General features: G+C 40.3%; 1 pseudogene; it reads left to right on the forward strand.

Annotated features, from left to right (window-relative positions):
- Nucleotides 1–3,429: 3,429 nt before the first annotated feature.
- Nucleotides 3,430–26,157, forward strand: LOC137732690 (calcium-transporting ATPase 12, plasma membrane-type-like; annotated as a pseudogene).
- The last annotated feature ends 392 nt before the right edge of the window (nt 26,158–26,549 follow it).

The following is a 26,549-nucleotide window of genomic DNA, read 5'->3' on the forward strand; positions in this document are numbered from 1 at the left end:
TAGAAGGCAAATTGCTTACAATTACAACGAAGGTTTCCCAATTATCTGGCAAGGACCTAGCAACAATAGTGATATCAGCTCTTCTTCAATATTCAAACCTATAGTGGCCAACTGTTTGATTACGTTCTAAAAGTTCAGGTGCTCTGTTGCAGTAACATCTTCTGCATACTTCATGTTGACAAGCTCTTTAATAAGGAATGCTTTCTTGGCATCGGTTTTTTTTTTTTTTACTTAAATAAGGATTCTAACTTTTTCCAAAGAACTTGTGCATCAATCTCTTTAGATACATGGTGATAGATGCTCTTATCCACTCGTTGTGTACTAAGATTCTTACAACTCATCTTGGTTCAATCAGCATCAAACATACTTACTCGCTTGCTCTTAACACCTTCAATTGGCTTATGAAGATCTTTACAATAAAACATGTCTTTCATCTTGATTTCCACGTAACCCAGTTGGATTGAGTGAGTTTCATCATGGTGCTAATCGAGCCTCCGATCCATTCTAAACACATTAGCCAAATGAGACTCTAATACCACTTGTTGTGAGTATCAATATAAGAATGGGAAAAACGAACAAAAACAGAAACCGAAAGAAGTAATCAAGATAAACGATACCAAGAATTTACATGGTTCGACTATGTACGTACGTCTGCGTGGCATCAACAACAAATCTTTCACTATATCAATAATGAGTACAACGAACAATCTTGCCAAGCCTCTAGGATTTAGACTTGACGAAAAACTGAAAGAACAAGAAATACACTCTTATCTTTTTGTCACACACCCTTTGCCCTTACAATATTCTTTCACTCTAACTCTTGAGTGATATACCAACTTATTATTTTGCTCCAATTCAAAACTAGTTCAATAATCCATAATCCATTTACATTGACATAATAAAGGTCTTCTTCAATAAGGATTCCTAATCCTAATTTGAATCTAGGAATGAACCATTCTTTTTTTTTATTTTAATTTCTTTGTCAAACAATAATTTTTGTTAGATTAGATGTTAAATTAGCCACCGATAGAGTTCGAACCCACGCTGTTATGCAAGAGTTCAACTTCTTTCCACCACTGTGGTAAAAGACCACTTGCTAGGAGTATTAAAAGCTTTACTTTTTTTTTTTTTTTATCTTCTTACTTTATACATATTAGTATATTGGGAGTATGATTCTCTTCCTTCAAAATCTTCCTCTCTTTCAGGCCCCTCCCCTTCAGTTGCCTCTTATTTGAACGGTTACGATTAAATCACGTCAACATCTTGTGTTAACTTCTTTATAGAGAGAAAAACAAATGGAAAAGTGTAAGAGGAGAGGGAAGGGGAGGGAATTTAGAAGGAATAAAATTCTACCCCAATATACTGTTGTATGCAGAGCACTTAATTTTATTTATTTTTTATCGTTTATTTGGAAAATGAAGATGGTGGTAATATTAGAGAATAAAATTATAATTATTTTGTCAATTTATTCTAAAATCACCTCCAAACACCGAAGTAAAATTTAAAATGAACAAATGGTCCAGAATATTTTAAATTACTTTCCAAAAAAGTAAGAAATAATAATAAGTTAACATTTACAACGATGATGGGGTGCCGATTATGATGACTATAGTAAGGTTGTGGAAATTTACATGATTTTTTTTTTCTTGAGGTATGACCTTTTGTATTTAGTGTCCCCCAAACGTTTGAGGATTAAAATAAATCCGGATGCAAAAAAGGAAGATTTTGTGGTTAGGATTGGGGAAGCGTTTGCCACCTCGTCAACAACTTGATGGTATTTGTACAAAAACCTCTTCGACAAAACTCCTCATCAAGTCACGTAGTGAACCCCAAACAGGAAGGAAAGCCCGTCATCAACCTGACGTTATGAATTCTGCGTCATTGACACGGAAAAAGATGGTGTGAATGATGATCTTAATAAACGGCGCCGTCCTAAGTAGACGAATTACGCTCTTTGCCTGCTGATCCGAAATTTACCAATACGAAGTTACGAACTCGTCGGGTTAGGCCAGGCTGTGTTGCTCGACGAAATAAACTGATCTGAGTGGCTCATTTCATTTGAGTTTAGGCTTACTAATTGAACTGTTTTTGAAACTATCATTTAGTCTCAATTTACTTTCTAAAAGTGGTTTTTGTCTCACTTTGCTATCTGAAATTGTCATTTTCAATGTATTTGATCGCACTTCATTCCATTATGTTAAAGAAACGTTAAATTCAAGCTTAATAAATCATTAAATTCCTCTTCTTTTATGAATGCTAATTTGTTTCGCCAAGAAGATCGGTCAATTGAACTGAAGAGCAGGATGGAGGCACGATAAAGAGATGTGTAAAAGTAAAATGTCCAAAATACCTTGAGTTTACGTTTGTTTGAAAATGACAGTTGCATGGAGCTAAGTGAGACAAAACCAATCTCAATAAGTAAATCATGACTAATTGACAATTTTAAGGGACAATTCAATTAATAAGTCTTTGGATTCATTATGTCAAATGCCTTTTCCCAGCTACTCTATAGTTTTTTAAGTCTTTAGTTTGTAAGTTTGTGGTTTATAAGATGTTCCACAATAATTTAAGGGACTTTGATTTCTATAACACAATTGTTACAGTGATGTGAGATGGATTTCGAGATTTAATTTAGATCAGTTGAACAAAGTTGAGTCTGCACCCCTGTATGCAGATCCTAACCCACTAATGTAAATTAGAAATTGTAATTCTCATCCAATCCGCCTACAATATTTTTCGGCGAGGTCATTATCCAAACTATGGACTTGCCGCAGGCTTACCGACATAAACAAGAGTAGCTTTCATTATAGAAGGGTCCCGATCCTCTTAGTGTCATATCCGTTCATCGTACATCGTGCAGTCAAAAATCATTTTAAATATTTTTATTTAAAAATAAACATAAATCGTACTTGACAAAAATTGATCGCATGATGTACGATGAACGGACACGATTCACGAATCCTCAAAATCCTTATCAAAAGGATCTGAAGAGGATCCTATTGGATTATAGAGGTGTGATTTGAATATCACACCATCAAATCTTTTACAAGACCGTCGGAGAATGGGAGACAATTGTACGTATGATTTAAAGTATCACACCATCAAATCCTTCATTATAAGGTGGCCACGATATTCCGCGTGAAATATTGACCCATACAAAAATTGTAATCGCCATTGTTGAAAGCAAATACTTATCATTAGGTTGAAAAGATGTTGAAAGCAGCTTTTTCTTAATAATTTCCGTAATTAGTTGCGTCCACGCATAATATAAAAAGTTAAACGAGTTTATTTTTAACGGATGACATTATCTACACCGAAAGGTGGAGAAGTGAACAGTCTACGCTTCTTATAAATACGAGAAGGAGGCCTCCAGTTAATTTACAACACCTCCACTTGTATTTCAGGTAAGTAAGCATGTCTTCCAATACCATGCAGCTTTCCGAATTCGGTAGGTGCACTACTAGAATCCAAATCAAACCCAAAAAACAATGGCGTTCTGCTTATCTGGCCATCTACTGCTCCAGAGCCTTCAACCTTTCTGTGCCCAAATACGCAGACACCGAAGTCTCTCGCTCTCCTCTTTTCGCCAACATCAGAAGTAGAGAGGCAGACGACCGGTTCAGGATTGACCAAACAACCCTCACTGACCTTGTGAAGGACAAGAATCTAGACCGGGTTCAGCAGCTGGGAGGGGTTGAAGGAGTAGCATCATCCCTCAAAGTCGATGCAGACCATGGAATTCAAGGTGATCATGATGGTGAAGATTGTAAAACTTACAAACACTCACAGTCTCACTTCAATTGCATACCCAATCAGTGATTGGTGATAGGAGCATATTCATGCGACTTAAATGGCTTGTTCTCGTGCATTTACGTTATGTTTCTCTCGTTATTTTAGTCCTTTATGCTTCTTTTGTGTGTTTTCAGGTTCTAAGGGCCTAGGGAGCAAGAAAGTGCATTTTGAGGCCATTTGGAGCATTTTTGGGCATGGATTGGATAGCTTATCCATGGAGCCAAGAGGATGGACGAATTTGAAGGCCTTGTATGCACTTGAAGACACAACACATTATGCCATACAAACCAACCTATTTTAGGCCCATTCTATGTACTTAAACCCTAGCCCTTTAAACTAGTTCATTTATCACTTATCAAACCATTCACTTATCACTCACCACATATCATATATTTATTACTTATCATATCATTCATTCATCTACATATCAATAACCACTTATCTTATCACTCAACATATCATACACTTATCACTCATCACACTTCATTATTACACCACCATTCATTCTTTAAAACACAAACAACATTCACATGCAAACACAAGCTTTAACCAACAAACAAAACAGCCAACACATGCACCAAAACACCTTTGCCGTGGCCTTCACTCCCCCTTGCATTTTCAGCCATTCCACTTCATCATTACACCACCTTCTCCATCTTTAATCACATGCACCACTAATTCAACACATGCACTTGTTCCTCCATTAAATCAACCACATTCATCACCAAAGAACCTTTGTGCCGTGAGTTCCATTGCATTTCCAGCATCCTCACATGCATTCCCTTCACATTCACTCACATGCATTCCCTTCACATTCACCCACATGCACATTCAATCATTCACACATCCACCACTCATTCTTCATCATTTCAACCACCTACATGCATTAATTATTAAACTCTTCATCATTGCATCCAGAAAATGAGCAAGAAAGCTTCCCAAACACATGCAAATCCATCCATGCCGTGGGTTCCCTTTGCTCCCCTTGTGCAATTCCAGTTTTCACATGTGTCCTAGCTGTTTTTCCATCATTCCTCCACACAAATGCTTAAACAAACAGCCATATGTTCCCTCCACCACCCCTATAAATACCCTAGCATTCATTCATTCACTCCCCATTCAATTCATATCTCATATTTCCATTCACAACACTTCACACAACACAAATACCATTCCATTGCCGTGAGTCCCATTCCATTTTCTGTGCAGTTTTTCTCCTTCATTGCAGCCACTATCCAACCACTTCCCATCCCTCCAAAACACTTCACATAATCCCCAAAGCTCACTTAGACCTTGTGCTACAACAACGAGGAAGAAAAGAGTGCCTAAACGTTCATACAATTCAAGTTTGAGTTGTTGGAATTTTTAGGTGTTTCTTTGATTTCAAAGTTTAAATTTAATTCTCTTTGTTTTGTACGTATGAGAATGGAAGAGAAGAGTGCCTAAACGTTCATACAATTCAAGTTTGAGTTGTTGGAATGTTTAGGGGTTTCTTTGATTTCAAAGTTATGAGGAACTAAACCCCCTTTAGCTAGGGGGTGATTCGAAACTATGTTTATATTTGCAATATGAATTGATTACTTTTGGTTGGTATTTCATAAGTTGTGGATTCAATTCGTTTAACTGTTTGATTGATAAATTATTTATGTATGTTCATTAAGATTGCAAGCTTAATTTTCATGCATGAATATGACGCTAGAATATAAGTGAGTTTCACCTAATCGTTATGAACTTATATTCACAAGTAGTGGAGGTTGCTTATAAACAATCGCGTTAAACGAATTCTTGGCATAAGTTTCATGCGTATTCCATAGTAACGAATGCCTCGTCGATGTTTATGATTTCCGTTGAACTTAATGATCTTTGTTGAATGTCTCTATCATTAGTATTCCATAGTTAGGGACTTTGATTAAGAATAATTTGGTTGTAATGCGTATTCCATTCAATCCAATGAATCTAGGGAAATCTGAAAGTTAATTTAAGCGAACCTAATTAACTTGGAGCATTGAGTTTCATAATTTATCGAAAGACCAACCGAAAATCAATCTTGTATTGCAAGTGTAACATGTGTGGAGAAGAACCCCTTGGCTATTCCATCATCCATATTTTCATCACATTCATATTTACGTTTATTCGTTTTACAATTTGCTTAGTTTATTAACTTGTTTTGTTATTTCAATTTTCGTCAAATCAAACTTCCCCCCCCTTATTTTGTTAAGTCTTAATCATTTGATTTGTCTTATTTTATGTTTTTAAAGTATTTGGAGTCTTTTGAACTTGTTTTGAGTCTTTTAAGTTTGTCTTAGTGTTTTAAAAGTTAGTTTTATTTATTTAAGTCAAGTGTTTAGCATCCCTAGTTAATCCCCGGTTAGAACGATCCCTACTTACATCATTACTACAATTGTCACAAATAGGGTTTAATTTGTATGCGTATAATGCTCGCATCAAATTTTGGCGCCGTTGCCGGGGATTAGCAAAGTTGCTAATCCCTTGTCTTTATTTTTATATTTTGTTTTTCGTGCATTCTTATTTCAGATTCTTAGTTTGTTTGTTTCCTTGTTTTTTTTAGGTACTGTGTATGACTCGTAGCTCTCGTCCTATTATAGAGAACATCTCCGACTTTGACGGTGATTTTGAACGCACTTTGAGGAGAACGAGGAGTCAACAAGAGCCACCACAACCGCCACCACAACCTGGGCTTGAAGAAGACGAAGTAGGTGAAGAAGAAAAGCCCACGGATCAAATTTTTGAAGAAGAACAAGCCATGGCAGCAGATAATAGAACCATCAAGGAGCTTTCGGCCTCGGGTTTGGCCAATGCAGACCCTCTTTGCATTCAATACCCCGCGGCTGCCCAAGGCAAGACCGATGAATTTGAACTCAAATCCAGTTTGTTACACCATATTCCGAAGTTCCATGGCTTGTCTATGGAAGACCCCAACAAACACTTGAAGGAGTTCGAGGTGGTTTGTTCGAGCATGACCCCCGTCAATGTGGATGGGAGTATATTGAAGATGAAGGCCTTTCCATTTTCACTTATGGACAAGGCCAAAGATTGGCTCTACGAACTAGCCCCGGGAACTGTGACTTCGTGGGAGAGTATGAAGTGTGCTTTCTTGGAGAAATTCTTCCCTACTTCGAGAGTGATTCTCCTACGGAAGAAAATTAGTGGTATTCAACAGAATCATGGTGAGACATTCCCGGCTTATTATGAGCGCTTCAAGGGCCTTGTAGCTTCATGTCCTCAACATCAAATGAAGGAGGAACTTCTCCTTCAATATTTCTATGAGGGCCTTCTTCCTATCGAACGTCAAATGCTTGATGCATCAGCGGGAGGAGCATTGGTGGACAAAACACCAAGGGATGCCAAGAATCTCATAGCCAACCGAGCGCTCAACGCCCAACAATATGAAGGAGTGGGCCAAAGGGAAGTCCCACGGCAACAAAGTGTAAATGAGGTGAGTGCTATTTCTGAAATTCAATCACAACTTGCTAATCTTACTTCTCTTGTTTCTCAGGTTGTAATTGGTCCAAAAACACAAGAACACCAAGTTTGTGGCGTGTGCTCAATTCAAGGGCATCCATCCGACAAGTGCCCTCAACTAATCGAGAATGGTGGGTGGGAATCTGCCAATGCCATGGGCTATGGGAATCAAAACCAACCAAGGAACGATCCATATTCTAACACATATAATCCAGGTTGGAGAGACCATCCAAACTTCAAATGGAGGGAGCCACAACAAGCTGCCCAACAAGGAGGATTTAGGCCAAACCCCCCTGGTTTTTATTCCAAGCCGTATGCACCCCAACAACCCCAACAACCTTCGGCATCATCTCATTCAGGTACGTCCTTGGGAAGTGATCAAGCTATGCAATTACTAACCTCTATTTCGCAGGGGTTGCAAAATCAAAACAACCGGATAGCAAATAACGAGAAGGAGATGACAGATATGAAGAAACAAATAGGGCAGATTTCTGAGTTCCTTGGACAGATTAGAGAGCAAGGAAAGCTTCCTAGCTCAACCACAGTCAATCCAAAGGGAGGATTCGAATCCGCCAAGGCCATCACCCTAAGGGGTGGAAAAGAAGTTGGGACCGAGCCAAACAATCCCAAATCTGCCCAGAAAGTAGATGAAGAGACAACACAACCTGAGGCAGATCACCCTAACTCGGCCAAATCAGGTAATTTAAGTTCAAATTCATGTACTTCACGTCCTAATCTGCCCAATGTACCTTTTCCTCGCAGGTTCATGCAAGAAAAAAAGGAAGAAAGCGAGAAGGACATTCTTGAAACGTTCCGGAAGGTGCAAGTGAACATACCGCTTCTCGATGCAATCAAACAGGTTCCAAAGTATGCTAAATTCCTCAAGGACCTATGCAATACAAAGAGAAGAAGGGCAAACAAAGAGGTAGTGAAGGTAAGCGAGAATGTGTCCGCTGTTTTGCAACGTAAACTGCCTACCAAGTGCAAAGACCCCGGTAGTTTCACGATTCCTTGTGTGATTGGACATAATCGTTTTGAACATGCCATGCTTGATTTAGGTGCATCCATAAATGTCATGCCTTATTCTATTTATGCATCTATGAATTTGGGTGAATTAAAACAAGATGGTGTAATTATACAATTGGCCGATCGTTCTAACGCGTATCCAAAAGGAGTTTTGGAAGATGTGCTTGTGCAGGTGAACCATTTAATTTTTCCGGCTGATTTCTACGTCCTAGACATGGAGGATTCAGCCCATTCTACATCTTTGCCGATTCTCCTTGGTAGGCCATTCATGAAGACGGCCCGAACGAAGATTGATGTATACAAAGGCACCTTGACAATGGAATTCGATGGGGAAGTGATTGATTTTAATATTTCTGAAACTATGAGATATCCCGTTGATGACCATTCTTGTTTTTCCATTGATGTTATCGATTCTTTGGCGCAGGTATACCTTGAAGAATTGAACGAGGACGCCCTGGAAACAACCATCACTAAGGCCATAGAGCGCAAAAATGAAGGATTTGGGCCAATGCAAGGCCGCGGCAAGGAGGAGGAATTCTTTGCAATGGGTTCTAGTGAAGAAATAATTGAGGTTGTGGCAGCCCTTGAGTCATTGCCACAACAATATGGTAAGGTTCCACTCTCACTTTCAAATTCAGTTTCCACTAAGATGCTACCTTCTGTTGTTCAGGCACCATCGCTTGAACTTAAGCCGTTGCCAGACCATTTGAAGTATGTGTTTTTGGGAGAAGGCGAAACATTGCCCGTCATCATTTCATCAAGTCTCACGGCAATGGAGGAGGAGAAGCTTATGAGGGTGCTGCGAGAGCACAAAACGGCCATAGGGTGGACTTTGGCCGACATTAAAGGAATAAGCCCTACCACATGCATGCACCGTATACTTCTTGAGGAGGGGACTAAGCCATCCCGAGAGGCTCAACGCCGTCTCAACCCTCCGATGATGGAAGTGGTGAAGAAGGAAATAATCAAGCTTTTGGATTGCGGAGTGATCTACCCTATCTCCGATAGCCGTTGGGTCTCTCCAGTTCAAGTCGTTCCCAAGAAGTCCGGAGTAACTGTTATCAAGAATGATGAGAATGAGCTCGTGCCTACACGCATTCAGACTGGATGGCGAGTATGTATCGATTACCGGAAGCTAAATGCCATGACTAGGAAAGATCACTTTCCTTTGCCATTCATCGACCAGATGCTCGAAAGGTTAGCCGGTCATGCTTTTTACTGTTTTCTTGATGGATACTCTGGATATAACCAAATTGTGATAGCCCCGGATGATCAAGAGAAGACCACATTCACATGTCCCTTTGGAACATTTGCTTATCGTCGCATGCCATTTGGCTTATGCAACGCACCGGCCACTTTCCAAAGGTGTATGGTAAGTATATTTTCCGATTTTGTTGAAAAGATCATTGAGGTTTTCATGGATGATTTCAGTGTATTTGGGAGTTCATTTGATAATTGCTTGGATAATTTGACCTTAATTTTGAAACGATGTGTTGAAACTAACCTTGTCTTGAATTGGGAGAAATGTCACTTTATGGTGAAACAAGGTATAGTTTTAGGACATATTGTTTCAGAAAAAGGAATTGAAGTAGATAAATCGAAAATAGACCTTGTACGTCACTTACCCTCTCCTACTTCGGTTAGAGAGGTACGTTCGTTTCTTGGCCATGCAGGGTTCTATAGGCGTTTTATCAAGGACTTCTCCAAGATGTCCAACCCTCTTTGCCGATTGCTTCAAAAAGATGTGCCATTCAAGTTTGATGAAGAGTGTAATTCGGCATTTAACCAACTCAAGGAGAAGCTAGTCTCGGCCCCCATTATTGTACCTCCAGATTGGAGCCTTCCGTTCGAGCTCATGTGCGATGCATCCGACTATGCATTAGGAGCTGTTCTAGGACAAAGAAGAGACAAGCGGCCGCATGTCATATACTATGCCTCTCGGACTCTCAATGATGCCCAATTGAACTACTCCACGACGGAAAAAGAACTTCTAGCTGTGGTTTTTGCTTTAGATAAATTCCGTTCATATTTAATTGGTACTAAAGTAATCGTTTATTCTGATCATGCAGCTTTGAGGTACTTGCTCACGAAAAAGGAAGCAAAGTCGAGGCTTATCCGTTGGATTCTTCTTCTTCAAGAATTTGATATTGAAATCCGGGATAAGAAAGGAAGCGAGAATGTAGTGGCTGACCATTTAAGCCGAATGATTCACGAGGAGCATGAACATGCCGTACCTATCCCTGAAACTTTTCCCGATGAGCAGCTGCTTTCCATTGAGGTAAGTGAACCATGGTATGCAGATTTAGTGAATTACTTGGTGGCTAAACAAATTCCAAATGAACTAAACAAGCACCAACGTGATAAGCTTAAAAATGATGCACGTTTCTATGTTTGGGATGACCCTTATTTGTGGAAGTATTGCTCAGATCAAATTATACGTAGATGTGTGCATGATTCTGAATTTCACTCAATTCTAAGCTTTTGTCACACATATGCATGTGGTGGTCATTTTGGCACACAACGCACTGCCCTCAAGGTTTTAGAGTGTGGTTTTTATTGGCCGACTATATTTAGGGATGCTAGAACCTTTTGTATGTCTTGTGATCGTTGCCAACGAATGGGTAACATAGGTACCAAGGACCAAATGCCGCAAACCCCTGTCTTTAATGTTGAAATTTTTGATGTTTGGGGCATTGATTTCATGGGCCCTTTCCCTCCATCTTATGGTTTCACTTATATCTTGCTTCCCGTTGATTATGTTTCTAAATGGGTGGAAGCAAAAGCCACCCGTACTAACGATTCTAAGGTGGTTGCAGATTTCGTGAAAACTAACATTTTTGCTAGGTTTGGAATGCCGAGAGTAATCATAAGTGATGGAGGGTCTCACTTTTGCAATCGGACCATTGAGGCGTTGCTAAGAAAGTACCATGTCAACCATAAGGTCTCCACACCTTACCATCCTCAAACAAATGGCCAAGCCGAGGTGTCTAACCGAGAAATCAAACAAATTTTGGAGAAGACCGTTGGACCAACAAGGAGGGATTGGAGCTTACGTTTAGATGATGCACTGTGGGCATATCGTACGGCATACAAAACACCCATTGGGATGTCACCTTTTCGGCTCGTCTATGGTAAGCCATGTCATTTGCCCGTAGAGTTAGAGCACAAGGCACATTGGGCCGTGAAGATTTTCAACATGGAAATAGATGCAGCGGGAGTTCATAGGAAGCTCCAATTGAATGAACTTGAGGAGATTCGGAATGAAGCCTATGAGAATGCCCGGATGTACAAAGCCAAGACCAAAGCATTCCATGATAAAATGATTCGAACCAAGACCTTCACAGTTGGGCAGAAAGTGTTACTTTTCAACTCTCGCCTACGTTTGTTTCCTGGTAAGTTGCGTTCTAAATGGATTGGCCCGTTTGTTGTTACTAATGTTTTCCCTCATGGTGCAGTGCAAATCAAAAGTTCAAGGACGCAGCAAGAATTCAAAGTGAATGGGCATCGGTTGAAGCCCTATTACGAGATGTTTGAGGAGCATGTCGTGGAGGAGGTACCCCTCCATGCCGTGGAACCTAGTCAAGCTTAAACGGTGGTACCGTCCGGCTGCAAGACGTAAAAGAAAGCGCTTCGTGGGAGGCAACCCATGCATCCGAATAGAGAAGAACTTGGAAACCCCTTTAAGAGACTTATTTTTATTCCTTTCTTTTTCTTTACTGCCTTTACTTTGCTTTCTTTCTCGTATTTGTTTATTTGCTTGCTCTGTTGTGACTTTCTGCTTAAAACATTGAGGACAAAGTTTGATTTAAGTGTGGGGGGGGTAAACAATTTGTATTTGCATGAATTTCGTGGGATTTATTCACCTTTCACTTAGAATGTTGTTTCTTGCTGTTTTAAGCATTTTTAGAGTGTTTTAGTGTGTTTTATAGTGTCTTGGTATAAAACTCCGAAAATTTAAAAAAAAAAAAAAAAAAAAAAAAAAAAATTCTTTTGAAAAAACCCAAAAATATGTGTTTTTAGAGTCATTTGAGTCATTTTGTTGCTATTTCGTTTCTGCCTTGTTAGGTTGTTTAGTTGTTATTGTTTGTTTGTTTATTAATTGTGTGAGTTTATGATTGTAACATTGAGAAAATGTTTGATTTATTGATAGGCACTGCTAAACAAAGAAAGATGGTGCTTCACAAAGGTTGTTTGCTTGAGGCCCCACTACGTGGCTTTACTCTTGAAGCGGAAGGCGTAGGAACAGAAGGCATCGGAGCGGAAGGCGTAGGAACAGAAGGCATCGGAGTGGGAGGCATCGAAGATAGAGCATTCCAGGCCTCAATACTTGGCCAAGCGCTGGATGAGCCAGGAAAAAGGTGCCTCTGGAGGAAAGACGAGAACCTTTGACGGTCACTGTGAATCCGACCTTCAGACTCTTGCAGCTCATCAAGTTTCCTCTTCATGCCCGTCGAATAGTTGTTTGCAAGCACGTGCAAACTTCTATTCTCATACTTCAGCTGCTGGATCTCCTGCTTGAGACTTTCCACCTCTGCCATCAATGATTCCACCTGACGGGAGCGGGCAAGCAGGCGTTGGCCCATGTTGGACACAGAACTCGCACACTGAACACTAAGTGCGAGGGACTCTTGAACGGCCAACTCATCGGACCGTCCTGACAGCAGCCTACTATCTTTCGGAGTGAGGAGGTTCCTAGCTACTATTGTAGCTGTTGTGGCGTCCTGCATCACGGAGTCTTCACCTGTGAGAGGACCGTTAGAAGAAAAGAAAGAAGGGCGCCATACGTTACCTTGACGCGGCGCGCCCGCATCACTGCTAAGGTTTAATTCCAAGCTAAGGTTCGATGAGTTTGCCATTTTTCAAAAGTGTTCAAGGGGTGGATGGAATTAATTCTCAAAGGGCCGGAGTCGATTTTTCAAGAATGGGATTTCTTCAGAGTGTATTTGTTGGGGTGATCGATAGCTCCATAAAAAGCCATGGCGACGCGTCCACCGATTCAGAGATCCGGATTTTCCTCCGCAAATTTCGACGACGCATTCGCGGCTTTTCAGAAAACGCGCTCAGCTTTGTCAAAAGATATCTGACAAAGCTGATAACACGTGGAGGCCATCATCTCAATTACACGTCTTTAGCCGACAAGCACAAAGTTCGGCGACGCTTTCTCTGCTTTTCAGAAAACGCGTGCAGCTTTGTCAAAAGAGCCGCACCCGTGACTACTTTTGCCATGCAGAAATCGAAGAGCCGTTCGTTCAGAAATCGAAGAGACGTCTGTCGACAAAGGGTAAAAGAGCAGTACCACCACTTTCTATTCAGAAAATCCCTATATTTGTCGACCTTCATCTCTTATGGCAAGGCAGACTTGAAGAAAATGCCCACCAACTCTCTCTCACCTCTGAGGGCGCACTCCCAGCAAAGCCTTTTGAATTACTCAAAATTTTCTTCTTCCCCAAAGATGATACCAGACGCCTGGAGTAAAGATGACCCAGGAGGAAATGCATGTGCTGATTCATGCACCGCTTCTTCAAAAGCAAAGGTATCTCATATCATAAAGGTCAAAAGCAAAAGTATCTCATATCATGCTCTTTCCCTGTCTTTTTCTTTGTCCTTGTTCTTACTCGCATGGCAAAGTGAAAGAAGCAATCAGCCGGCACTTGGAGTCAGTCTTCCGATCTGGAGCCAACTGCCTGGAACCTATTCCTGATTGCTTACCTAGCGTTGCTCTCGAGTAGTCATCTTCAACGGTTGATACACTTCCAGAGAAGGGACCACTCCTGCAAAGATTGAACAAAGAAACAGATAAAGGGGGAAAGCTCAGACCTTCGGGGAAGACCAAAAGAACCATCATGCTGCCCAGTTCAAGAAGTAGCACAAAGGAAAATCAACGATGGGCAGAAACCAGTTCAAGAGTAAGCATGTGGAATCACAAAGATCAAAAGCCTCAATGCAATTACCAAGGAGAAGATGGAATTTACACTCTATAACCAGATTTGCGTCTCTAAACTCTTCTCTTTGTTAATTACATTCTGCCATGTTTAGTATGTTTAAGTGTTTTTTTGTGTATTTACTTATGTTTTGTGTGAATCTATGCTTAAAACATTGAGGACAATGTTTGATTTAAGTGTGGGGGGGTAACTAATGTTGTTAATGCAAATTCGTGGGATTTTATCACCCATAACTTCAAATATTGTTCCTTGCTGTTTTAAGGTGTTTTTAAGTTGTTTTAGAGTGTTTTAGTATGTTTTGTTTTTATAACTCCGAAAAGCACATAAAAATTTGAAAAATTGTTTTGAAAAACCTAAAAAGAGTGTTTTGAGTCGTTTTTTTTGAGTTTGTGTCTTAGGGTACCTTCCAACACAATGATAAGGATTTGGTTTGTAATTGCATGACGGTTAAAAAGAGTTATTAACATAGAGAAAAGTTTGATTTACTCTTGGTATATGCTTGGTTATGGTTATAATGTATGACTTCACATGCAATCATAAAAGAAAAATTCGTTTTTGTAACATGCTTGAAGGAAGGAATTCAAACAAACGCTACAACCCTGTGAGACTCGAGCCATTACCTTCTTTGGAGAGTTATTTTCTGTGATTCTGTGTTTTCTAAAGTTGTTGCATGATCTCATTATTCCTTGCTTGGTTGCTACTTAGGATGCAATTGTATCATGATAGAACTAAATGCCAGAACTTATATTCGTTTCATTCAAAGCATGACATTGAATTGCATAACATATATCAAGATGAAGTTGTGTAGTTGCCACCATAACCAAATAGCCTTACTTCCCATATTTCGTATTTGTTGTAAGTTTTAACCCCGTTGAGCCGCGTTTAGCCTATTTTCTTTGCTAACCACATCACCCCTTACCTAGCCTAGAGTAGGACCATCCGTACCCTTTGTTCTTGAAAGATAGTGAGCATGACTTAATTGAATTCCTTTTTATTAATATGTTGCAGAAAATAAGTGTGGGGGAAGGGATTTTTGTGTGTATGTATGTGCCTAAGTCTTAAATGAGGCACGAAAAAAAAAAAAAAAAAAAAAAAAAAAAAAAAAAAAAAAGTGAAAATAAGTGAGAATGGACTCACAAGTGTGATTGTTGATGAAAGGGCCCAAAAAGTTTGAATATAGCCCTAAGTTTTGTGACTTCCCCTTGGGTGTTCAAAGTTAACTTCTGCGTTCTAAAGGAAATTCTAAGTGCCTAATTCAATACTTTGCTCACTATTGCTTTAAGAACGTTTGTGTACTCTACCTTTCTTTGTTAAACCATTACCCTTAGCCCCGTTACATCCCTCAACTTCTATCTTGAGTGTTATGTGTTTCAATTTGCGGAGTTTGAAATTGATATGAGCTTATGGAATCACTGGTTCTCATTCTAAGTAGTAGCATTCCATTCATGAGATCATATTCATGTCATTATCGTAAATCCAGAAAATGCTTTCTTTGTTATAACATATGTGAGATACTAGTCTTTCATGTTTACATCAATCTTCTCACATATACCTAGTGTAGGGAGTGTAGTCAGAAAATCTGTGTGAAAAACGAGTGCATATCTTGTAAGGATTTGAGCAAATTCTCTAAGGCATGTTACTACATTCAAAACATGGTTTTAAATGCTTAATTGTGAAATAGTATGTGGTGACTATGATTAAGAATGTACTTAAGTGTGAAGATGACTAAAATCTGTGAGAATGATGATTTTTAACATGTCATGTGCATTGGAAATCCCTAAGACGGTTGTTGGAAGGTTTAGGTTGTGTTTTACGTGTTTAGTGTCGTTTTGTTTATTTGTTTTATTCTGTTTTGCTCGAGGACTAGCAAAAGCTAAGTGTGGGGGTATTTGATAGGAGCATATTCATGCGACTTAAATGGCTTGTTCTCGTGCATTTACGTTATGTTTCTCTCGTTATTTTAGTCCTTTATGCTTCTTTTGTGTGTTTTCAGGTTCTAAGGGCCTAGGGAGCAAGAAAGTGCATTTTGAGGCCATTTGGAGCATTTTTGGGCATGGATTGGATAGCTTATCCATGGAGCCAAGAGGATGGACGAATTTGAAGGCCTTGTATGCACTTGAAGACACAACACATTATGCCATACAAACCAACCTATTTTAGGCCCATTCTATGTACTTAAACCCTAGCCCTTTAAACTAGTTCATTTATCACTTATCAAACCATTCACTTATCACTCACCACATATCATATATTTATTACTTATCATATCATTCATTCATCTACATATCAATAACCACTTATCTTATCACTCAACATATCATACACTTATCACTCATCACACTTCATTATTACACCACCATTCATTCTTTAAAACACAAACAACATTCACATGCAAACACAAGCTTTAACCAACAAACAAAACAGCCAACACATGCACCAAAACACCTTTGCCGTGGCCTTCACTCCCCCTTGCATTTTCAGCCATTCCACTTCATCATTACACCACCTTCTCCATCTTTAATCACATGCACCACTAATTCAACACATGCACTTGTTCCTCCATTAAATCAACCACATTCATCACCAAAGAACCTTTGTGCCGTGAGTTCCATTGCATTTCCAGCATCCTCACATGCATTCCCTTCACATTCACTCACATGCATTCCCTTCACATTCACCCACATGCACATTCAATCATTCACACATCCACCACTCATTCTTCATCATTTCAACCACCTACATGCATTAATTATTAAACTCTTCATCATTGCATCCAGAAAATGAGCAAGAAAGCTTCCCAAACACATGCAAATCCATCCATGCCGTGGGTTCCCTTTGCTCCCCTTGTGCAATTCCAGTTTTCACATGTGTCCTAGCTGTTTTTCCATCATTCCTCCACACAAATGCTTAAACAAACAGCCATATGTTCCCTCCACCACCCCTATAAATACCCTAGCATTCATTCATTCACTCCCCATTCAATTCATATCTCATATTTCCATTCACAACACTTCACACAACACAAATACCATTCCATTGCCGTGAGTCCCATTCCATTTTCTGTGCAGTTTTTCTCCTTCATTGCAGCCACTATCCAACCACTTCCCATCCCTCCAAAACACTTCACATAATCCCCAAAGCTCACTTAGACCTTGTGCTACAACAACGAGGAAGAAAAGAGTGCCTAAACGTTCATACAATTCAAGTTTGAGTTGTTGGAATTTTTAGGTGTTTCTTTGATTTCAAAGTTTAAATTTAATTCTCTTTGTTTTGTACGTATGAGAATGGAAGAGAAGAGTGCCTAAACGTTCATACAATTCAAGTTTGAGTTGTTGGAATGTTTAGGGGTTTCTTTGATTTCAAAGTTATGAGGAACTAAACCCCCTTTAGCTAGGGGGTGATTCGAAACTATGTTTATATTTGCAATATGAATTGATTACTTTTGGTTGGTATTTCATAAGTTGTGGATTCAATTCGTTTAACTGTTTGATTGATAAATTATTTATGTATGTTCATTAAGATTGCAAGCTTAATTTTCATGCATGAATATGACGCTAGAATATAAGTGAGTTTCACCTAATCGTTATGAACTTATATTCACAAGTAGTGGAGGTTGCTTATAAACAATCGCGTTAAACGAATTCTTGGCATAAGTTTCATGCGTATTCCATAGTAACGAATGCCTCGTCGATGTTTATGATTTCCGTTGAACTTAATGATCTTTGTTGAATGTCTCTATCATTAGTATTCCATAGTTAGGGACTTTGATTAAGAATAATTTGGTTGTAATGCGTATTCCATTCAATCCAATGAATCTAGGGAAATCTGAAAGTTAATTTAAGCGAACCTAATTAACTTGGAGCATTGAGTTTCATAATTTATCGAAAGACCAACCGAAAATCAATTTTGTATTGCAAGTGTAACATGTGTGGAGAAGAACCCCTTGGCTATTCCATCATCCATATTTTCATCACATTCATATTTACGTTTATTCGTTTTACAATTTGCTTAGTTTATTAACTTGTTTTGTTATTTCAATTTTCGTCAAATCAAACTTCCCCCCCCTTATTTTGTTAAGTCTTAATCATTTGATTTGTCTTATTTTATGTTTTTAAAGTATTTGGAGTCTTTTGAACTTGTTTTGAGTCTTTTAAGTTTGTCTTAGTGTTTTAAAAGTTAGTTTTATTTATTTAAGTCAAGTGTTTAGCATCCCTAGTTAATCCCCGGTTAGAACGATCCCTACTTACATCATTACTACAATTGTCACAAATAGGGTTTAATTTGTATGCGTATAATGCTCGCATCAATTGGTTGCATGTATTTATAATGCATTCCAGATTACATCAGGAAACTGAAATCCCTATTTACAAGGAGATTTGAAAATCAAAGATACAACAGAAAGATCAAACTTGGATTTACACGGAAAGGAATATCTGAAAGAGTCTCAACCTAAACTAACTCTTGTGGGATAACAGTTTGACTTGATCACAAACTCTTGAAACCACACACGGACTATGACTTGGTCTAACATCCCCCCGCAAGCTGACAGGGGGAGATACAACTGGAAGCTTGGATACTAGAAATTTGAAACGCATAGCAGACAAGCCTTTAGTGAACAAATCAGCTGTCTGATCTTGGGAACAAATATAATTCACCATTAGCTGACCACGAACCACCTTCTCACGAACATAATGATAATCAACTTCTAAATGCTTCGTTCTCGAATGAAATACTGGATTCGAAGCTAAGGCAATGGACGAGATATTGTCACACCAAATAGTTGGACAGCCAAGATGTAACTGTAAATCACGAAAAAGGGACCGTAGCCATGACAGTTCCGCAGCGGTGTAAGCCAGCTGCCTGTACTCAGCTTCGGAACTCGAGCGAGACACCGTTTTTTGTTTCTTAGAACTCCAGGACACAAGATTGGAGCCGAAGTAAATGCAGAAACCACCAGTGGAATGCCGAGTGTCAGGATTCCCAGCATAATCAGCATCTGAAAATGCCGTGAGATGTGTATTACCAGGTTTGTACAGAAGACCATGATTGTACGTGGCCTTAACATAACGAAGGATCCTCTTGACTGTCGTCCAATGTGTAGTCTTTGGAGAGTGCATGAACTGACATACCTGGTTCACAGCATACGAAAGATCGGGTCTGGTGATGGTAAGATATTGTAGTGCGCCAACAACACTTCGATATAAGTCTGGACTGTCATGTGCCTCACCATCATAAGCACTTAATTTCTGGCCACAAGAAACTGGAGTGGAAATCGGTTTAGCATCTAAGAACTTGGTACGCTGCAATAAATCCAACGCATACTTAGCTTGACTTAAATGCATCTGATCAGCCACATATTTGACTTCAACTCCGAGAAAATAATGTAATGGACCCAAATCCTTCATGGAAAACAAAGTTCCCAGCTTGTTGATTAAGCAAGTCATTTGCCGTGAGCTATTGCCTGTTAACAAAATATCGTCCACATATATCAAAAGAATCAAGTAAACACCTTTGTGATTATAAACAAACAAACTATAATCACAAGTGGATGCTTGAAACCCTAATTGAAGCAAAAATTCCGAGAACCTATGAAACCAAGCTCGAGGAGCTTGTTTCAAGCCATAGATACTCCTTTGCAATTTGCAAACATAATTAGGATATTGCGGATCAACAAAATCGGCCGGTTGCCGCATATACACATCCTCATTCAAAAATCCATGCAAGAACGCATTCTGTACATCCAACTGTCTGATGGGCCATCGTTGTGAAACCGCAAGACTAAGGACAAGTCTTATAGTACTGTGCTTCACCACGGGACTAAAAGTTTCTGTATAGTCAATGCCAGGCTTCTGATGAAAGCCATTTGCAACGAGCCTCGCCTTATGCCGTTCAACCGAGCCATCTGCACGTTGTTTAAGCTTGAAAACCCATTTGTTAGGCAACAAGTTCATTCGTGAATGATATGGAACAAGCTTCCAGGTACCACACCGCTGTAAGGCATTGAACTCTTGAACCATGGCATTCCTCCATTCCTGATTTTTGATAGCCTGACTAAAACAGGTTGGTTCAACAAGAGAAGGATTAATATTAACATGCAAGGCATACTTGGGATTACGCTTTTGAATGCCAGATTGTGAACGAGTAGTCATTCTTGCGGGTGGCACAGGCTGTTGGGTGGAGGAAGTAGGACCGTGATCATCAACTGACACGGATTGGTTCATTTCAGGAAATGGGACCGCCTCTTGCTCATTTGAAGATGAGTTGGTAGACCTAGAGGTTGCTAAAGGCATTGGGGTTGCTGTGTCACGAGGAGCAGGTAAACTAGAGGTGGAGATGAGGTTATTGGAAGGAGAAACATCAGAAGAGATGGGATTTGGTTGGGGTAGGACCTGGGAAGGCTGTGGAGGAAGTAACAAATGGGACTGTGGTGAGGGAGATAAAAGCGGAAACGTAAATAATAAGTCAGGGGAAATCATACTACCTGTGTATTCAACGCTCCCCAGGGAAGATGTGAGTTCCTTAAATGGACAAGTGTCCTCATCGAATAGGACATGGCGAGACAAATATATTCGTCTTGTGGACAAGTCTAAGCATTTGTACCCTTGATGATTCAGTGAGTAACCTAAAAACACACATGGTTTTGACTTTTGTTGGAGTTTATTTTGTGCGTAAGGCACTAACCAGGGATAACATTGACAACCAAACACTTTAAGAGTTTCATATTTGGGAATTTTGGCATACAATCGTTCATAGGGAGATTTGTGAGACAAGGCACGAGTTGGCAACCTATTAATTAGATAAGTAGCTGTTAAACAAGCATCGACCCAATATTTATTTGGAATATGTGCATGAGAAAGCATGACAATACTGGTCTCAACAATGTGACGATGTTTTCTTTCGGCAATACCATTTTGTTCAGGATGTTTTGGACACGAAAATCTTTGGGAAATGCCATGAGTGGCAAGATATGTTTGAAATACATGACTTTTATACTCACCACCTTCATCACATTGAAGAGTTTTAATAGAACTATTAAACATATTTTCAACCTGGGCTTTAAACTTCACAAAAATGTCAAATACCTCAGATTTAGTTTTCATTGGAAAAATCCAAGAATAGCGAGAATAATCATCCACAAATAACACATAATAGCGAAAACCTTCAACTGAATTAACAGGAGAACACCAAACATCAGAATGCAAAAGTTGTAAAGGGAACTGGGAAACAGACTCGGAGCTACTGAAAGGTAATTTAGTACTCTTGCCTAAGGGACATGACTGACAAAACTTGACACTGGAAGCACCAAGAATTGGTACTTTCTTATTTGAAATTAAAAATTGGACAATAGACGAGGCAGGATGCCCAAGGCGTGAATGCCATTTCTGAGCCGAGACTCGAATGCCTACACACACTGAAATAGGATAATTAAACTGTCCACCGCCACCTGAAAATGGGTATAAGCCATTCTCACATCTCCCGTGGAAAAGCGTCTTCCGGGTCTTGAGGTCCTTGACAAGGAAAAAATGAGGGAAAATAAGTATATAGCAATGATTGTCTAGGGTAAATCTGTGAGCAGAAATAATATGTGTGGAGGCAGTGGGACATCTTAAGATATTTTTCAATTCAAATGAGCAAGATTTAGTTTGTAAAGTATTTGAACCAAGATGAGAAATAGAAATTCCAGAATCAGTACCTACGCCACCCACATGCTCATTACCGTTATACTCTTTTGGATTAGCCAAATTCTGAAGATCTGGAGTGACATGGGCATTGGCTCCAGTATCAAGCAGCCACTGATTATTGTTTTGGCGGTTAACAGGGATTGAAGAGGTGGCCATGGCAGTGAGTTTCTTGGCTGGGATCCTTCCTTCATACGCAGCATTCATTCGTTGGTAACAATCTAGGGCAGGATGCCCTTGTTTTCCACAAATCTGGCAGATAATCCGTTCTCCTGCACTATTGAATTTTTCACCATTGCACGCAAAGTTAGGGCGCATACTGTTAGGAAAATAATTGTTGCGGGGATTGGCACCGCGCTGGTTTCCAGCAGCACCACCGCGTCCAGCCAGAGCCATTCCTCGTCCATTGCCACGAAATCTTCCACCACGACCTCGGGCAGTGACAAAGGCATTAACAGGAGCAGCCTCCAAGAGTGGAGCAGCTTGCTCATTCATCCTCCTCTCAGTTGTCAATAAGAGCGCCTCAAGCGTAGGATACGTGATGGGAGTATCACGTGCCTGAGCAGCGTTCACGGTCATCTCATAAGCAGGCCCAAGATTGTTCAAGATAATCTGGACAAGTTCATCATCATCCACAGGTTTGCCAGCTAGGGCAAGGTTATCAGAAATAGCATTCATCTTATCAAGATAATCAGCAATCGACAAATCACCTTTTTTTGTTTGTAGTAGTTCATTCCGCAGAAACAAAATGCGATTCTGGGATGTAGAGGCATACCGTTGCTCAAGAGCCTCCCAGGTAGCACGACAGGTCCTCTTGCTGGCCACGACCGAGAGCACAGACGGCGTGAGCGAACCATTAATCCAGCTGAGTATCATTTGATCGTACTGCACCCATGTTGTGTACTCAGGATTGGTAGTTGTACTGCCAGAAAGTTGTTTGGGAGGGCAAACAACCGTCCCATCAACATAACCCAACAGGTCCCGACTTTTGAGAACATGTAAGATCTGAGCCAACCATAGAGGGTAATTGGTACGATCGAGCTTAATATTCACAACTGTGGTCAAAGACGAGAAGGGGTTCATAGTGGAATTTGTGAGGTTGGAGGTTTGGGTTGCAGCACCGTTGCTAGAATCGGCCATGGAAGAAAAAAAAACTGATCTGTGTCGTTAGACTGCTAGGGCTCGTATACCATGTAAAACTTACAAACACTCACAGTCTCACTTCAATTGCATACCCAATCAGTGATTGGTTGCATGTATTTATAATGCATTCCAGATTACATCAGGAAACTGAAATCCCTATTTACAAGGAGATTTGAAAATCAAAGATACAACAGAAAGATCAAACTTGGATTTACACGGAAAGGAATATCTGAAAGAGTCTCAACCTAAACTAACTCTTGTGGGATAACAGTTTGACTTGATCACAAACTCTTGAAACCACACACGGACTATGACTTGGTCTAACAAAGATATCGCCCGCAGACAAGAAGTCTTTGGCTCAAACACATACAAGCTACCACCACCAAAAGGGTTGTTCCATTTTGTGTGGGAAGCCTTCAAGGACCTCACCATTCTCATCCTTATAGGTTGCGCTGCACTTTCTCTTGGTTCCGGAATGCACAACCATGGACTGAAGGAAGGTTGGATCCACGAAGGAAGTATATTTCCCGATATCATTCTGGTCATTGCTGTGTCTGCTGTGAGTAATTACAGGCAGAACAGACAGTTTCATAAAATGTCAGAAGTCAGCGACAACGTCCAAGTGGAAGCTCTCAGATGCTGCAGGCGCCAGAATATTTTGAAGTCTGAAATTGTGGTTGGTGATGTCATTTTCTTAAACGTAGGGGATCAAGTTCCAGCCGATGGGTTGTTCCTGGATGGTTATTCTTTACAAATAGACGAATCGAGCATGACAGGGGAGATCGACCCTGTTGAAATTAGCCGCAGCCAGAATCCATTCTTGTTTTCTGGTGCCAAGGTGGTGGATGGGTATGGTCGGATGCTGGTAACTTCAGTCGGCATGAACACAATATGGGGCGAGATGACAAGCAGCATCAGCCATGGCACAAGTGAACAGACACCTTTACAAGCTCAAATTAGCAAGCTAACTTACTTAATAATTAAAGTTGGTTTGGCAGTTGCTCTCCTATTGCTCATTGTATTGTTAGTTCGATACTTCACAGGCAATACAGAGGATGAGAATGGAAATCACGAGTTTGATGGCATCAAGACCAAGACCGATGACATAATATATGCGGTGGCTGGGATTGTAGCAGCTGCAGTTACAATTGTTGTGGTAGCAATCCCAGTAGGTTTGCCACTAGCCGTGGCCCTCACTCTCTCTTATTCCATGAGGCGAATGATGGCTGATAAGGCAATGGTGAGGAAACTCTCTGCTTGTGAGACGATGGGCTCTGCTACCGTCATTTGTACTCACAAAACAGGCACTCTCACCATGAATGAAATGAAGGTGACCAAGTTTTGGTTGGGCAAAGAACTTGTGTCAGAAGAGGCTTCTTCATCTATCTCTCCGGACGTCCTGAACTTGATCCGAGAAGGGGTTGCTCTCAATACAACTGGTTATGTATACAGACCTACCTCGGATTCAGAAATTGAGATCTCGGGCAGTCCAACAGAAAAGGCTATCCTTTCGTGGGCCGTTCATAAGATGAATATGGATACGCAGCAAGTGGAAACGAGTTGTAGCATTCTTAATTTTGAAGCCTTCAATTCACAAAAGAAACGAAGTGGGATTGTGATGAAGAGGCACGCAGACAATAAAATGCAGGTGCATTGGAAAGGAGCTGCAGAGATCATACTTGCAATGTGCACAAGTTACTACAATGCTTCTGGACATGTTGAGGATATGGATGACAATGCTAAAATGACTTTTGAGCAGATTATTGAGGGTATGGCGGCTAGCAGGCTCCGATGCATTGCTTTTGCTCGTAAAGAAGTTCCAGCTGAGGAGCAAATGGGTGATCAAGGATACAAAGTTGTGCTAAAAGAAGAGGGATTGACCCTGTTAGGACTTGTGGGTCTTAATGATCCATGTCGTCCAGGAGTGAAGACAGCAGTTCGAGACTGTCAGAAGGCAGGAGTGAAGATCAAAATGATCACTGGTGACAATGTTTTCACTGCAAAAGCCATAGCCACCGAATGTGGGATTCTCAAGCATGATGAGGATATGTCAAGCGGAGCAGTGATAGAAGGCGTGCAATTTCGCAATTACACACCTCAAGAAAGGAGGGAGAAGGTAGATGAAATCTGTGTAATGGCAAGGTCCTCTCCGTCTGATAAACTTCTCATGGTGCAATGCTTGAAAGAGAGAGGTCATGTGGTTGCAGTGACAGGTGATGGCACAAATGATGCACCAGCATTGACAGAAGCTGATATTGGACTTTCTATGGGGATTCAAGGAACAGAAGTTGCTAAAGAGAGCTCTGATGTTGTGATCATGGATGATAATTTTGCTTCGGTGGCCACAGTTTTGAGGTGGGGAAGATGCGTGTACAGTAACATCCAGAAGTCCATCCAATTCCAGCTCACTGTAAATGTTGCAGCTGTTGGAATCAACTTTATAGCAGCCATTTCGGCAGGTGAAGTCCCATTAACAGCAGTGCAATTGTTGTGGGTAAACTTGATTATTGTCACACTGGGATATCTAGCTATTGCCACAGAAGAGCCCACAAAAGAACTCATGGAAAAGCCACCAGTGGGCAGGACTGAACTTCTCATCGCCAGCATCATGTGGAGGAACCTCTTGCCTCAATCCCTGTACCAAATTGGGGTCCTCTTGACTCTGCAATTCAAAAGGTGAAACGATCTTCGGAGTAGATGACAAGGCAACTAAAGCCTTGATTTTTAACACATTTGTGCTTTGCCAGGTCTTCAATGAGTTCAACGCAAGCAAGCTTGAGAAAAATGTCTTCAAGGGAACCGGCAAGCTGTATTTGGGGATCATTGCAGTGACGATTGTCCTCCAAGTGCTGATGCTCGAATTTCTGAATAAATTTTCCGATGGGGAGAGGTTGTATTGGAAGCAATGGTCTGCATGTTTTGGAATTGCAGCTTTCTCCTGGCCAATTGGTTGGGTTGCCAAGCGGTTGGATTTTCAAGTCCTCTGGGAACTGCAACTTTCTCTCGCTTGTAAACTCTCTTGCAAAGGCAGCTTTCACTCAGATGATGTACAGCCATCTGAAGATGGAGAAATGATGACCACTAGCGTTTGAAGGTAAACAAGCCCCAGGCTAGAAAGCATTGGCTGGTAATGACAAACAAGATACATGTATCCTGGCCATACAATATTGATAAACCAGAAAAGTCAATGTTCTTTGTTAAATCGATTGGATTGGGAAGCTCCATGCGTTATTATGGTGATTTGGTAATGTATATGAATGATACCGTCGGACTCCCATCTCAATCCGGTTATCATAAATCATATCGGAAATCACAATTACAAAAATATTTAAACCTCTGAGTTGAAGATAACAAATGTACATGATTGCATTGTTGTCTTAAACCAAAGTTGTGATGTATGTCAAGAACTGGATCCTCACTTCCAGTGTTTGGCTCTTCTATTCTAAATTGTAAATGTGTTGCGGCAGATCACGAGGAAAATTAA

Source organism: Pyrus communis, chromosome 4, assembly GCF_963583255.1.
Source record: "Pyrus communis chromosome 4, drPyrComm1.1, whole genome shotgun sequence".
Classification (NCBI taxonomy): Eukaryota; Viridiplantae; Streptophyta; class Magnoliopsida; order Rosales; family Rosaceae; genus Pyrus; species Pyrus communis.